The sequence below is a fragment of the Somniosus microcephalus genome, chromosome 4 (genome assembly GCF_052327205.1).
Source record: "Somniosus microcephalus isolate GS21.2 chromosome 4, FLI_Smic_1.0, whole genome shotgun sequence".
Classification (NCBI taxonomy): domain Eukaryota; kingdom Metazoa; phylum Chordata; class Chondrichthyes; order Squaliformes; family Somniosidae; genus Somniosus; species Somniosus microcephalus.
The window spans coordinates 262512694-262527838 of record NC_140990.1 but is presented as its reverse complement, the minus strand read 5'-3'; positions in this window follow the sequence as shown (position 1 = coordinate 262527838).

Below are 15145 nucleotides of genomic sequence, written 5' to 3'. Positions count from 1 at the left end.
CCAATCTATCACCATTTAAATAATACTCTACCTTTCTGTTTTTCCTACCGAAGTGGATAACTTCACATTTATCCACGTTATACTGCATCTGCCATGTATTTGCCCCCTCACTCAACTTGTCTAACTCGCCTTGAAGCCTCTTTGCATCCTCCTCACAACTCACAATCCCACCTAGTTTCATGTCGTCAGCAAACTTGGAAATATTACATTTGGTTCCTTCATCCAAATCATTGATATATATTGTGACTAGCTGGGAATCAAGCACTGATCCCCGTGGTACCCCACTAGTCACTGCCTGCCATCCCGAAAAAGGCCCATTTATTCCTACTCTCTGTTTCCTGTCTATTAACCAATTTTCAATCCATGCCAGTATATTATCCCCAATCCCAGGTGCTTTAATTTTGCACACCAACCTCTTATGTGAGAGTTTATCAAAAGCCTTCTAAAAATCCAAGTACACCATATCTACTGGTTCCCCCTTATCTATTCTACCAGTTGCATCCTCAGAAAACTCCAGTAGGTTTGTCAAACATGATTTCCCTTTCATAAATCCAAGTTGACTTTGTCTAATCCCATTGATATTTTCTAAGTGTCCTGTTACCACATCCTTTATAATAGACTCTAGCATTTCCCCTACTACTGATATTACACTAACATAGAAACATAGAAGATAGGAGCAGGAGTAGGCCATTCGGCCCTTCGAGCCTGCTCCGCCATTCAATGAGATCATGGCTGATCATCCAAATTCAGTACCCGGTCCCATATCCCTTGATCCCTTTAGCCTTAAGAAATATATCCAACTCCTTCTTGAATATATTTAATGAACTGGCCTCCACTGCCCTCTGTGGCAGAGAATTCCACAGGTTCACCACTCTCTGGGTGAAGAAATTCCTCCTCATTTCAGTCCTAAATGGCTTACCCCTTATCCTTCGACTATGACCCCTGGTTCTGGACTCCCCGGCCATCAGAAACATTCTTCCTGCATCTAGTCTGTCCAGACCTGACAGAATTTTATAGGTTTCGATGAGATCCCCTCTCAATCTTCTAAACTCCAGTGAGTATAAGCCCAATCGATACAATCTCTCCTCATACGTCATTCCTGCCATCCCAGGTATCAGCCTGCTGAATCTTCGCTGCAGTCCTTCCATGGCAAGAACGTCCTTCCTCAGATAAGGTGAACAAAACTGCACACAATACTCAAGATGTGGTCTCACCAAGGCCCTGTACAACTGCAGCAAGACATCCTTGTTCCTGTACTCGAACCCTCTTGCTACGAAGGCCAACATACCATTTGCCTTCTTAACCGCCTGCTGCACCTGCATGCTTACCTTCAGCGACTGGTGTACAAGAACACCCAGGTCTCTTTGCACTTCCCCTTCTCCCAAACTATTACCATTCAAATAATAATCTGCCTTCCTGTTTTTGCCACCAAAGTGGATAACCTCACATTTATCCACATTATAGTGCATTTGCCATGTTTCTGCCCAATCACCCAACCTGTCCAAATCGTGCTGGAGTTTCACGACATCCTCCTCACAGCATACCCTCCCACCCAGCTTTGTGTCGTCTGCAAATTTGGAGATATTACATCCAATTCCCTCGTCCAGATCATTAATGTATATTGTGAACAGCTGGGGTCCTAGGACCGATCCTTGCGGTACCCCACTAGTCACTGCCTGCCACTCAGAAAACGACCCGTTTATTCCAACTCTCTGCTTTCTATCCGCCAACCAGTTCTCTATCCAATTCAATACCTTGCCCCCAATCCCATGTGCCTTAATTTTGCATGCTAATCTCTTATACGGGACATTATCGAAAGCCTTCTGAAAGTCCAAATACACTACATCCACAGGTTCTCCCTTATCTATTTTACCAGTTACATCCTCAAAAAATTCCAGTAGATTAGTCAAGCACGATTTACCTTTTGTAAATCCATGTTAACTTTGTCCGCTCCTGTCGCTGCTTTCCAAGTGCTCTGCTATTACATCTTTTATAATGGACTCTAGCATTTTCCCCACTACTGATGTCAGGCTTACCGGACTATAATTCCCCGCTTTTTCTCTACCACCTTTTTTGAATAGTGGGGTAACACGGTGGCATAGTGGTTAGCACTGTTGCCTCATAGCGCCAGGGACCCGGGTTCGAATCCGGCCTCGGGCGACTGTCTGTGTGGAGTTTGCACATTCTCCCCGTGTTTGCGTGGGTTTCCTCCGGGTGCTCCGGTTTCCTCCCACAGTCCAAAGATGTGCGGGTTAGGTTGATTGGCTATGATAAAAATTGACCCTTAGTGTTAGGGGGATTAAATACGTGGGGTTACGGGGATCGGGTGGGATATGTGTCGGTGTAGGCTCGATGGGCCGAAATGGCCTCTATCTGCACTGTGGGGTTTCTGTGAACTGTGAACTCTGTGAACATTAGCTACCCTCCAATCCATGGGTACTGTTCCAGAGTCTATCGAGTTCTGGAAGATGACCAGCAATGCATCTACTATTTCTAGGGCCACTTCCTTAAGTATCCTAGGATGTAGATTATTAGGCCCTGCGGATTTATCGGCCTTCAGTCCCATCAATTTTCCTAACACCATTTCCCTACAAATACTGATTTCTTTCATTTCCATACTTTCATCAGACCCTATGTTCCCCGGCATCTCTGGGAGGTTATTTGTGCCCTCCTTTGTGAAGACAGAACCAAAATATGTATTTTGTTGGTCTGCCATTTCTTTGTTCCCCATTATAAATTCCCCTGATTCTGACTGCAAGGGACCTACGCTTGACTTCACCAATCTTTTTCTCTTCACATATCTATAAAAGCTTTTACAGTCAGTTTTTATGTTCCCTGAAAGCTTACTCTCATATTCTATTTTCCCCTGCTTAATTAATCCCTTTGTCCTCCTTTGTTGAATCTTAAACTGCTCCCAATCCTCAGGATTATTGCTTTTTCTGGCCAATTTATATGTCCTCTCCTTGGATCTTATGCTATTCCTAATTTCCCTTGTTAGCCACAGTTGAGTCACCTTTTTTGTTTTATTTTTATGCCAAACTGGGATGAACAAATCCTATAGTTCATCCATTTGGTCTTTGAATGTTTGCCATTGCCTATCCACCGTCAACCCTTTGAGTGACATTCTCCAATCAATCCTACCCAACTCGCTCCTCAGACCATCGTAGTTTCCTTTATTTAAATTTAGGACCCTAGTCTCTGAGTCAACTACTTCATTCTCCATTTTAATGAAGAATTCGATCATATTATGATCGCTCCGACCCAAGGGGTCTCGTACAACAAGATTGCTAATTAATCCTTTCTCGTTACATAATACCCAGTCTAAGATGGCCTGATCTCTGGTTGGTTCCTCGACATGTTGGTCCAGGAAACCATCCCGTAAACACTCCAGGAATTCCTCCTCCACAGTATTGTTACTAATTTGGTTAGCCCAATCTATATGTAGATTAAAGTCACCCATGATGACTGCTGTGCCCTTATTGCACGCTTCTTTAATTTCCCTTTTAATGCCATCCCCAACCTCCACCTTACTGTTTGGAGGTCTATATACCACTCCCACTAACATTTTCTGCCCCTTAGTATTTCTCAATTCTACCCATACAGATCCTAACCGGTCTGTAGTTCCCTGTTTTCTCTCTCCCTCCTTTTTTAAATAGTGGAGTTTAGGGTTGCAAAATTCTGGGAATTTTTAAAAGAGGAAACTTTCCATGGGAATTTTCAGGAATTTATGGGAATTTTGGGAATTTATGGGAATTTTGAGTTTTTTTGCACACTGATGGTTTTTGTCTCTGACCCTTATATTATCTTTGTCGTCAAAATAGACATACTGTTCCATACAAATAAAAACAGGCTTTCAAAACTTTATTTAGGTTATAATTTTGAACTTTATTGAACCCCCACAAAAAAGACCCATCTAAAATTAAATAAAAAGAGCGTCAGCTTATTTAGCCTGTAATTTGTCCTTATTTTGTCCCTTTGAGTCTTCTACTCATGAGTCTTCTGAGTCTTCTACTCCTCATTGCTCCTCCTGATTCTCTGACTCTGGCTCTGACGTGTCCATTTCCTCCTCTGTGTCAGTGTCTAGCTGTGTGGTGGACACTTCTGTATCTGGCTCAATAAGTTGTAGGTTTGCCCGGATAGCCACCAGTTTCTCCACTCTCTTGTTAGTCAGCCTGTTGCGCACCTTTGTATGCGTATTCCCAAAAAGTGACCAGTTTCGTTCAGAGGCCGCTGATGAAGGTGGGATTTGGAGTATCACCGATGCAATAGGTGACAGGGCCTCAGATGCACAAAGTTCCTTCCACCAGGTATGTGCACTGATATGCTTGCATGATTCCCATATCTCATCCCCATTCCAAAGACCTTGCTTGGTAGAGAACTTTGCCAGACTTCCCAGAACTTTGCCCACATCCAGATTGAGATGGTGTGAGAGGGTAGAAATCACACTGTAAGCGCTGTTGATCTGTTCTCCAGAAAGTATTGGTCTCCCAACATGCTTTGGGTCCAGCATGTATGCTGCGGCATGAATCGGCTTGACACAAAATTCTTGACGCGTCTGTATGAATTGAACAATTGCCTTCTCCTCTGCTTTGAGCAGCAGGGATGTGGGTAGGGCAATGCTGATTTGTTCTTTTAAATCAGTAAAAAGCCTGAGAACATCTGACAAGACAGCGTCATCTCCTTCAATCTGAGCAATTGCAGATGCTACTGGTGAGAGTAGTTTAAGGCTGCTAACCACTCTCTCCCAAAACACATCATCCAGCAGTATTTTCTTGATGGTGGTTTCCATATCCCCAGACTGGGATATTGCCATTTCTTGCAGCGACTCCTTACCCTCCAGAAGGCTGTTGTACATTATGACAACACCACCCCATCTAGTGTTGTTGGGCAGCTTCAGTGTGGTGTTCTTGTTCTTTGTCATTTGCTTGGAGTTGTAGGTTGCTGCAACTACCTGTTTTCCCCTGACACACTTAACAACTTGCTTGGCTCTCTTGTACAGTGCTTCCATGGTTCTCAAACCCATGATGTCCTTGAGGAGCAGGTTAAGCCCATGAGCTGCGCACCCAATAGACGTAATATGAGGGTAGGCCTCCTCCACTTGAGCCTAAGCAGCCTTCATAGTCACAGCATTGTCAGTAACTACTGCAAAGACCTTTTGTGATCCAAGATCGTTGATGACCGCTTTCAGCTCATCAGCAATGTATGTGCCTGTGTGTCTGTTGTCCTTCGTGTCTGTGCTCTTGAAGAACACTGGGAGAGGAGTGGAGACGATGTAGTTTATGATGCCCTCCCCTCGTACATTTGACCACCCATCTGAGATAACTGCAACACAGTCTGCCATCGCTATCGTTTCTTTGAGCTTTCCTTGGACTCTGTTATACTCAGCCTCCAGCAAATAAGTAGACAAAGCATGTCTGGTGGGAGGACAGTATGCAGGGCGAATAACATTGAAAAATCTCTTCCAGTACACATTGGCTGTGAGCATGAGGGGTGAGCCTGTTGCATATACAGCTCGAGCAAGGCACTCATCTGCATTCTTCTGCTATGGTTATCCATTGTATCAAAGAACCTTCCAAGTGGGCCAGGAGTTGCTGATGATAAGGAGCCTGATGCTGAATGAGAACCATCATCTTCTTGAATGGAAGCAGAGGAACTCTGGGCTGACTGCTGTGAGCTTTGAGTGAAGTTGTTGCATTTGGATAAATGCTGCTGCATCTTTGTGGCTATCTTTACATATGGCTTTCTACAGTGTTTGCACATGTACACAGTCTTTCCATCTTTAATGCCTGGGGTAAAATGCTTCCACACATCCAACGGTAAATGTGGCATTGTTCTATGCAGAGAAATAAAGGGCATTCATCTCTGTGTCGAACTGCGGTCGATCAGCACGATTGCAACAGGGTGAGTACATTTTTGCTGATGCTCCATGTGATGGAAGCATGACCTGTACACACACGACGCTACATCACCAATAGTGTATTATTTTGTATATTTTAAATTGAAGGACAACAGAGTTCAACAAGTAACTGGTTTATTTGGTATAAAGTCTGATTTACTTACTGCATCATCACAACATCAGCAGAAAACAAAATGACTTCCCTCAGGACTCCTAACCTGGATCTTAAAAAAACTATAGCAGTCTTACAGATGCCTGCAGGCCAATCACAACTCGATATGCAAATATTACAAATAGAGGGAGCTAATCGCTCATCCACTCATCCAACCAATCAGGACACATTTGTTCACAGTCACACACAAAACTTGTAATTATTAAAACAAGCCAAGTAAGAAGATAAACATATATTGATTAAGAAATTCCTTAATAATTAAGATTCCATCTCTGTTAGTAATTTTAAGAGAGGACCTGTGGAAAAAAAAGAAAGAAATACAAAAAAAACAATATTATGCTAGCATGTGCTTTTTTGGGCAAAATTCCCAAAATTCCCAAGCTAAACTTCCTGTGGAAAATTTCCGGAAATTTACCGGAAACTTTCCACCCCTTTGCAACCCTAGTGGAGTTACATTTGCCACCCTCCAATTTGCAGGAACTGTTCCATAATCTATAGAATTTTGGAAGATGACAGCCAATGCATCCACTATTTCCATGGCTACATCCTTTAGTACTCTGGGATGCAGATTATCAGTCCCTGGGGATTTATCGGCTTTCAGTCCCATTAATTTCTCCAGCACTATTTTTTTACTAATACTAATTTCCTTTAATTCCTCCTTCTCACTAGACCCTTGGTTCCCTAGCATTTCTGGGAAGTTATTTGTGTCCTCTTCCATGAAGACAGAACCAAAGTATTTGTTTATTTGCTCTGCCATTTCCTTGTTCCCCATTATAAATTCTCCCGTTTCTGACTGTAAGGGACCTACATTTGTCTTCACTAATCTTTTTCTTCTTACATACTTGTAGAAGCTTTTACAGTCCGCTTTTATATTCCTTGCAGGTTTACTCTCATACTCTATTTTTCCCCTCCTAATCAATCTCTTGGTCCTTCTTTGCTGAACTCTAAACTGCTCCCAATCCTCAGGCTTGCTACTTTTTCTGGCAACTTTATATGACTCCTCTTTGAATCTAATACTATCCTTCATTTCTTTTGTTAGCCATGGTTGGGCCACTTTTCTGGAGCACAAGTCTTCAGCACGACAGCCGGGATGTTGTCAGGGCTCACAGCCTTTGCTGTATGCAGTGCGTTCAGCCGTTTCTTGAAATCATGTGGCATGAATCGAATTAGCTGAAGACTGGCTTCTATGGTGGTGGGGACCTCAACAGGAGGTCGATATGGATCATCCAATCAGCACTTCTAGCTGAAGATGGTTGCAAATGCTTCAGCTTTGTCTTTTGCACTCAGGTGCTGGGCTCCACCATCATTGAGGATGGGGATATTCATGGAGCCTCCCCCTCCTGTTAGTTGTTTAATGGTCCACCACAATTCATGACTGAATGTGGCAGGACTGCAGAGCTTTGATATGATCCATTGATTGTGGGATCTCTTAGCCCTGTCTATAGCATGCTGCTTCCGTTTTTTAGCATGCATGTAGTCCTGTGTTGCAGCTTCCCCAGGTTGGCACTGCAGTTTTAGGTATGCCTGGTGCTGCTCCTGGCATGCTCTTCTGCACTCCTTATTGAACCATGGTTGGTCCCCTGGCTTGATGGTAATGGTAGAGTGAGGGATACACCGGGCCATGAGGTTACAGATTGTGGTGGAATACAATTCTGCTGCTGCTGATGGCCCACAGTGCCTCATGGATACCCAGTTTTGAGCTGCTAGATCTGTTCTGAATCTATCCCATTTAGCATGGCGGTAGTGCCACACAACACGATGAGGGATGTCCTCAGTGTGAAGACAGGGACTTCGTCTCCACAATGACTGTGCGGTGGTCATGGCTACCAATGCTGTCATGGACAGATGTTTCTGCAACAGGTAGGTTGGTGAGGACGAGGTCAAGTAGGTTTTTCCCTCGTGTTGGTTCTCTCACCACCTGTCGCAGACCCAGACTGGCAGCTATGTCCTTCAGGGCTCGGCCAGCTCGGTCAGTATTGGTGCCACCGAGCCACTCTTTGTGATGGACATTGAAGTCCCCCACCCAGAGTACATCCTGTGCCCAGTCGACCCTGAAAAGTCCTCCTCACCAACATCTAAGGATTTGTGCCACAATTGGGAGAGCTGTCCCACAGACTAGTCAAGCAACAGCCTTGTCATACTCACAGAATCATACCTTGCAGCCAATTTCCCAAACTCCTCCATCACCATCCCTGGGTATGTCCTGTCCCACCAACAGGACAGACCCACCAGGGGTGGTGGCACAGTGCTATATAGTTGAGAAGGAGTGGCCCTGGGAGTCCTCAACATTGACTCTGGACTCCATGAAGTCTCATGGCTTCAGGTCAAGCATGGGCAAGGAAACCTCCTGCTGATTACCACCTACTGCCCACCATTAGCTGATGAATCAGTACTCCTCCATGTTGAACACCACTTGGAAGAAGCACTGAGAGTAGCAAGAGCACAGAATGTACTCTGGATGGGGGACTTCAATTAATATGGCTGGATAGTGATCAGGTATCTGGTTAAAGCAAATATCTTGCTACAATTATTAGTCGATAACGCCACAATACCATTACCTATAAGAAGGGTTGTGGATCTTTGCAATATTTAAATTAGATTGTAAAAACATCAGAATGTTTTGCTTATTTGGGGAGCCAACTTACTTGCTTGATTTCAAACTGATAATTTATTTTTATTGTATGAAAACTATTTTGCCATGATGATGGAATAAAGGGTAAAATCGGTGAGCCCTGTGAAAGTAAGCCAGTAACTCTGATGCTAGCTATCATTACAAGTGGGATCAATTTGTTTATCTCATGGCTACCAAATCCTTTCTTTTCATCAGATGTTAATGCAATGCAAAATGAAATTAATAAGATAAAATTATTTGTAAATTGAGGCCATATGATATCATTAGCATCATTTCTGCATCATAAAATATTTAATTGATCAAAAGGCATTACATGTGCTGTAAATTTTAACACTAATCCACACATCGCTGCCCTGAACTGAATTGTAGATGTCAATCAAGTTGGTTTAACCTTTGACCTAATCTGAACTTGCAACATATTGGCCCAGAATTTGCTGGGAAAATAACGGCAAGTTTAATGCTGTTTTCAGTTTGTAAATAACCCAGCAATTTGTGGCGAGGAAGAGATACACCGTGAGCTGCGAATCACCACAAATTGCTGGGCGATTTGTGCTGCTCCGCCTTAGCCTCACAATAATGAGAGCTCGATGTTAACCTCCCCATGACTTTCAAGAAATTGCTGCATTTGCCCTGTTAAAACAAGTTAAACTCGTCGCAGAAAGTTAAGACTAGTGCTTAACAATGTAAAGATCTTTTTAATGTCAAGGTTTATGTTTCTGTAATGTTACTCAACCTCTCTGGCCCAGAAAGGGAATGATTGAAAGTGTAGAGTTTCATTCCTGCAGGCAGCAAATTTTACTAAGAGATTTTTAACATTTTAAAGTTAGCATTTTAAATTTTTTTCTTACTTTTCCTTTCTGTCTCTTCTTTCTCTCTCTCACAATCCAATCTTTCTTTCCCTCCCTTTATTTTCTTTCTGTACCTAAATTGACTCTAATTCACCATATTTCCTTCTCTGTCATTCATCTGTTTCTTTATCCTTAAATCTCATTGGTTAAGGAGATAGACTGTTGGTCCCGTCATTCACCAAGGTTCCAGATGCCCTGCTATCAACTCGCACTTCCAACAATTTGCGGCGGAAAATATTTTCGAGCTAAAGGTGAGGAAAGAAATCTAACAAATGGGGAATGCTGCGAGATGCCCCACTACAGCATATTCGGGACCAATGCATTTATAGCTTTAGTACTTTGACATATTTACCTCATGCACAGTAAATTTTAGTTGCACTTGCTATACATTTTTTCCATTATCTACTGGATTTATCAAGATGCTGTCTGCAAGGTTGAGGTTGTGTGATGTAGCACCTGAAGGCGTACAGCATTGTGTGACCAGGGCTATTGTATTGTAAAGTTTTTTTTTAGTAACACTTAACTGACTTATAACTGACACATAGGCGATGCTTGTCAGAATTTGGGCAAGTTTATCACACAAGGAAAGCTAATTTCATAACTCCTGCGAAATCTGTGGCCTGCCTCATGACTCTGTTACAACACCCTTTTGCTGCCAAATGTATAATTTTATACAGTTTTTCTGACTTATATTATATATATATATATTTAAAATGGAAGTGGAATATTATTTCTGACATTTCAGTATGAATTGTGAGGTGTGCACACTGGGTATTGTTTATGCTGACAACAGTTTTGCGTGGTAGTTCAGAGAATTTTTCCACTTAGCTTTTCAATCCAGAACCAGTTCATAATTAGCTGTACTTTTTAAAAAAATGTTTATTTTGGAGTTCAGTAAGAGTCAGAAACGATTTCAGCAGGTGATTAATTTTATTGCGAGTTTGGCTTGAGGGTGTAGTACAAAGGAAAAAGAACAGGTAAGTGCTGTATACTGTCGGCAGACACCATAACCTATGGTTCCATTCTGTTACCTTTCTTTCTCTATTGCCCTGAGTCAAAAATACAGCCCCAGACAAAGTGCAATCATGCTGCAGTTAGATACGTTTTGTATCTTGCTGCAATGTGATAACATTGATTTATCTGACTGAAGATCTCTCCATGCCAGCTGTACAAATTATATTTACTCTACACCTTACTAGGTTAAATAAGGGACTATTCCTCCTATTCTCCTGTGTGGGCTCTATTCAATCAGTTAGCAAATCAAATCATACCGTACAGATTTGGTGCTTTAACCCTTTGATGACTGTAATAGCATTTCAATTCCAAAATCAAAAATGTTTCTTGTTAGTGCGGTCAGAAAATAATATAAAATAATGAAATGTTCTGCAGCCCAGATCATTTCTGTATTCTATTTTATTGTATTATTCTTTAAAAATTTAAAGCAATTTTTGCAGAGATGTAGGAAAGAAAAGCTGAAATGATGGTTCAGGCCTCCAATGGTTAATACGTTTGGTTTGCTGTGGAGTGCAGCAAGATACTGAAGATGGGGCTTGCCCTGTCATGTTGTACTGAGCTGCCCTGAGCATGCCCTCTAATCATGCAAGCATTTGTCATATACAATATTTAACAATCAAAATTAGGTGTAGTTACTAAAATCTACTATTAAAAAATAATATATATAGGGCTCAATATTATTGAACTATTGCAATCAAACATAAAATGGGTAATTTTTTCAAGATTTCAATTTGAGTTATTATGACATAGACAAAACCTAGTTACTTGAGATTGCCATTACAGTTAAAAAATGATTTACAAACTATCAATGTGTTACATGGTAGTTAGAATGTATGCTTGAATAATGCCTGTTCAACTCTGGGTCCTGAGTTTGAATCCAATCCAAAGTAGGTATGTTGAAAGTCTCCACTGTCTGTCAATTTTTTAAAGATTTGTTTGTTTGGTCAGCAGGGCCTCTGCTGCATGTGGAAACCCATCACCATGCTGAACAGACTCCAAACCAAACTAGTAAGAAATCTACATAAGTGGGCCTTCTGTTTGCCTGATATGAAGTGCACATTCTCTCCCCATAGAGAAACTCCTCACTTATCTAAGCCCAGAAAATTTAGGTGTGAGTTGATGAGAGGAAAGCTTAGAGATCCCTAAGTGCACGCAGAGGTACTGCTGTAGTTTATTCTGAAGAACAATAAGGCCTCAGGAGCAGATGGAATCCCTGCCGGGGCACTAAAGCATGGCGGAGAAGCACTACTGGCGCGAATTCATGAACTCATTTCTCTTATCTAGAAGGAGGAGTGCATGCCAGGGGATCTCAGAGATGCCATAATTGTGACCATCTTCAAGAAGGGTGACAAGTCCGATTGCGGTAATTACAGAGGAGTTTCCCTGCTGTCTGCCACAGGGAAAGTCATCGCATGAATCCTCCTCAATTGCCTTCTCCCAGTGGCTGAAGAGCTCCTCCCAGAGTCACAATGCGGATTCCGCCCACTAAGGGGCACAATGAACATGACCTTCACCACGCGCCAATTACAAGAGAAATGCAGGGAACAGCGCCAACCGCTGTACATGGCCTTCTTTGACCTCACAAAGGCCTTTGACACTGTCAACCATGAGGGATTATGGAGTGTCCTCCTCAAATTCGGCTGCCCTCAAAAGTTTGTCACCATCCTCCGCCTGCTTCACGACGACATGCAAGCCGTGATCCTGACCAATGGTTCCACCACAGACCCAATTCGTGTACGGATCGGGGTCAAGCAAGGCTGTGTCATTGCACCAACGCTCTTCTCGATCTTCCTTGCGTCAATGCTCCATCTCACCCTCAGTAAGCTCCCCGTTGGAGTGGAGCTAATTTACAGAACAAACGGGAAACTGTTCAACTTCCGTCGCCTCCAATCCAGATCCAAGGTCGTCCCTTCCTCTGTCGTTGAATTACAGTATGCAGACGATGCTTGCATCTGCGCACACTCGGAAGTCGAACTCCAAACCATCGTTAACACCTTCACTGAAGCGTACGAGAGCATTGGCCTTACACTAAACATCCGTAAGACAAAGGTCCTCTACCAACCTGCCCCCGCCACACTGTACTGCCCCCCCGATTATCAAAATCCATGACAAGGCCTTGGACAACGTGAACCACTTTCCATACCTCGGGAGCCTACTGTCAACAAGGGCAGACATCGATAACGAAGTCCAACACTGCCTTCAGTGTGCCAGTGCAGCCTTCGGTCGCCTGAGGAAGAGAGTGTTTGAAGACCAGGACCTCAAACCCGGCACCAAGCTCATGGTCTACCGTGCAGTAGTGATTCCCGCCCTCCTGTATGCCTCAGAGACATGGACCATGTACAGCAGGCACCTCAAAGCACTGGAGAGGTACCACCAATGCTGCCTCCGCAAGATCCTGCAAATCCATTGGCAGGATAGGCGCACCAACGTCAGTGTTCTCGCTCAGGCCAACATCCCCAGCATCGAAGCTTGAACCACACTCGATCAGCTCCGGTGGACGGGTCACATCGTCCGCATGCCCGATATGAGACTCCCAAAACAAGCGCTCTACTCAGAGCTCCGACATGGCAAGAGAGCCCCAGGTGGGCAGAGGAAACGCTTCAAGGACACCCTCAAAGCCGCCTTGAAAAAGTGCAACATCCCCACCGACACCTGGGAATCCCTGGCCCAAGACCGCACAAAGTGGAGGAGAAGCATCCGGGAAGGCGCCGAACACCTCGAATCTCTTCACCAGGAGCAAGCGGAAGCGGAAGCCAAGCGCAGGCAGCGTAAGGAGCGCACATCAACCCAAGCACCCCACCCACCTGCCCCTTCAACTACCATCTGCCCCACCTGTGACAGAGACTGGACTCGTCAGTCACCTGAGAACTCATTTTTAATGTGGAAACAAGTCATCTTCGGTTCCGAGGGACTGCCTAAGAAGAAGAAGAGTTTATACTGCTAAAACTGCATTTTACCAATGCAGACTACTGGTAATCTACCAACTGCTTGTTCCACTTGCACTGCCCTAATCTCTAGGGTAATTAACAGTCAATAATTTAATGCTGTTTGTGGGACGTTGCTGTGTGCAAATTGGCTGCTGCATTTGCTAACATAACAACAATAACTTCACTTCCAAAGTAATTCATTGGATTTAAAGAATGTTGGTCATCCTGAGGACATATTGAGGTGCTATATAAATACAAGGGCCTTGAAATCCACGGCCGCCTAAGTTTTCAATATGGCGGGCGGTGTGAGCACTCTCACTTCAAAGTGGAAGTACGCTAGCTGTCATATTGAATCGGGCTCCTCCATAGGCGTCGAGGGCATGCGCCGGAATTATTTAATACACTAGTTAAAAATATTTAAATAGGGGTCCTACGCTAGTTGTAAGACCCTTTTGTGAAATTGGTCTGCCCCAGCACCTGACTTGCCACCTGATAACCTGAATCAGCAACGCATGGCACTAACATGCAGCACTATTTAATGGGCTCATCTGCTCCATACAGGTTAGTTGCTGGTTTGTCCTTTCAAGCCATACCCAACACATCAACAATCCTGCAATATAATCACCACCGTCCTACTATTACCATCCAATTGCCTTCCTTCAGGCCAGTGTTCTGGGTCTTGTCCACAATTCATTATAGAAACATAGAAACATAGAAGATAGGAGCAGGAGTAGGCCATTCGGCCCCTCGAGCCTGCTCCGCCATTCAATGCAATCATGGCTGATCATCCAAATTCAGTACCCGGTCCCTGCTTTCTCCCCATACCCCTTGATCGCTTTAGCCTTAAGAAATATATCCAAATCCTTCCTGAATATATTTAATGAATTGGCCTCCACCGCCTTCTGTGGTAGAGAGTTCCACAGGTTCACCACTCTCTGGGTGAAGAAATTCCTCCTCATTTCTGTCCTAAATGGCCTACCCTTTATCCTTAGACTGTGTCCCCTGGTTCTGGACTCCCCGACCATCGGGAACATCCTTCCTGCATCTAGTCTGTCCAGTCCTGTCAGAATTTTATAAGTTTCAATGAGATCACCTCTCATTCTTCTAAACTCCAATGAGTACAAGCCCAATCGACCCAATCTCTCCTCATACGTCATTTCTGCCATCCCAGGTATCAGCCTGGTGAACCTTCGCTGAACTCCTTCCATGGCAAGAACATCCTTCCTCAGATAAGGCGACCAAAACTGCACACAATACTCAAGATGTGGTCTCACCAAGGCCCTGTACAACTGCAGCAAGACATCCTTGTTCCTGTACTCAAACCCTCTCGCTACGAAGGCCAACATACCATTTGCCTTCTTAACTGCCTGCTGCACCTGCATGCTTACCTTCAGCGACTGGTGCACAAGGACACCCAGGTCTCGTTGCACTTCCCCTTCTCCCAATCTATTGCCATTTAGATAATTATCTGCCTTCCTGTTTTTGCCACCAAAGTGGACAACCTCACATTTATCCACATTATATTGCATCTGCCATGTTTCTGCCCAATCACCCAACATGTCCAAATCATCCTGGAGTTTCTCGACATCCTCCTCACAGCACACACGCCCACCCAGCTTTGTGTTATCTGCAAATTTGGATTACATCTAGTTCCCT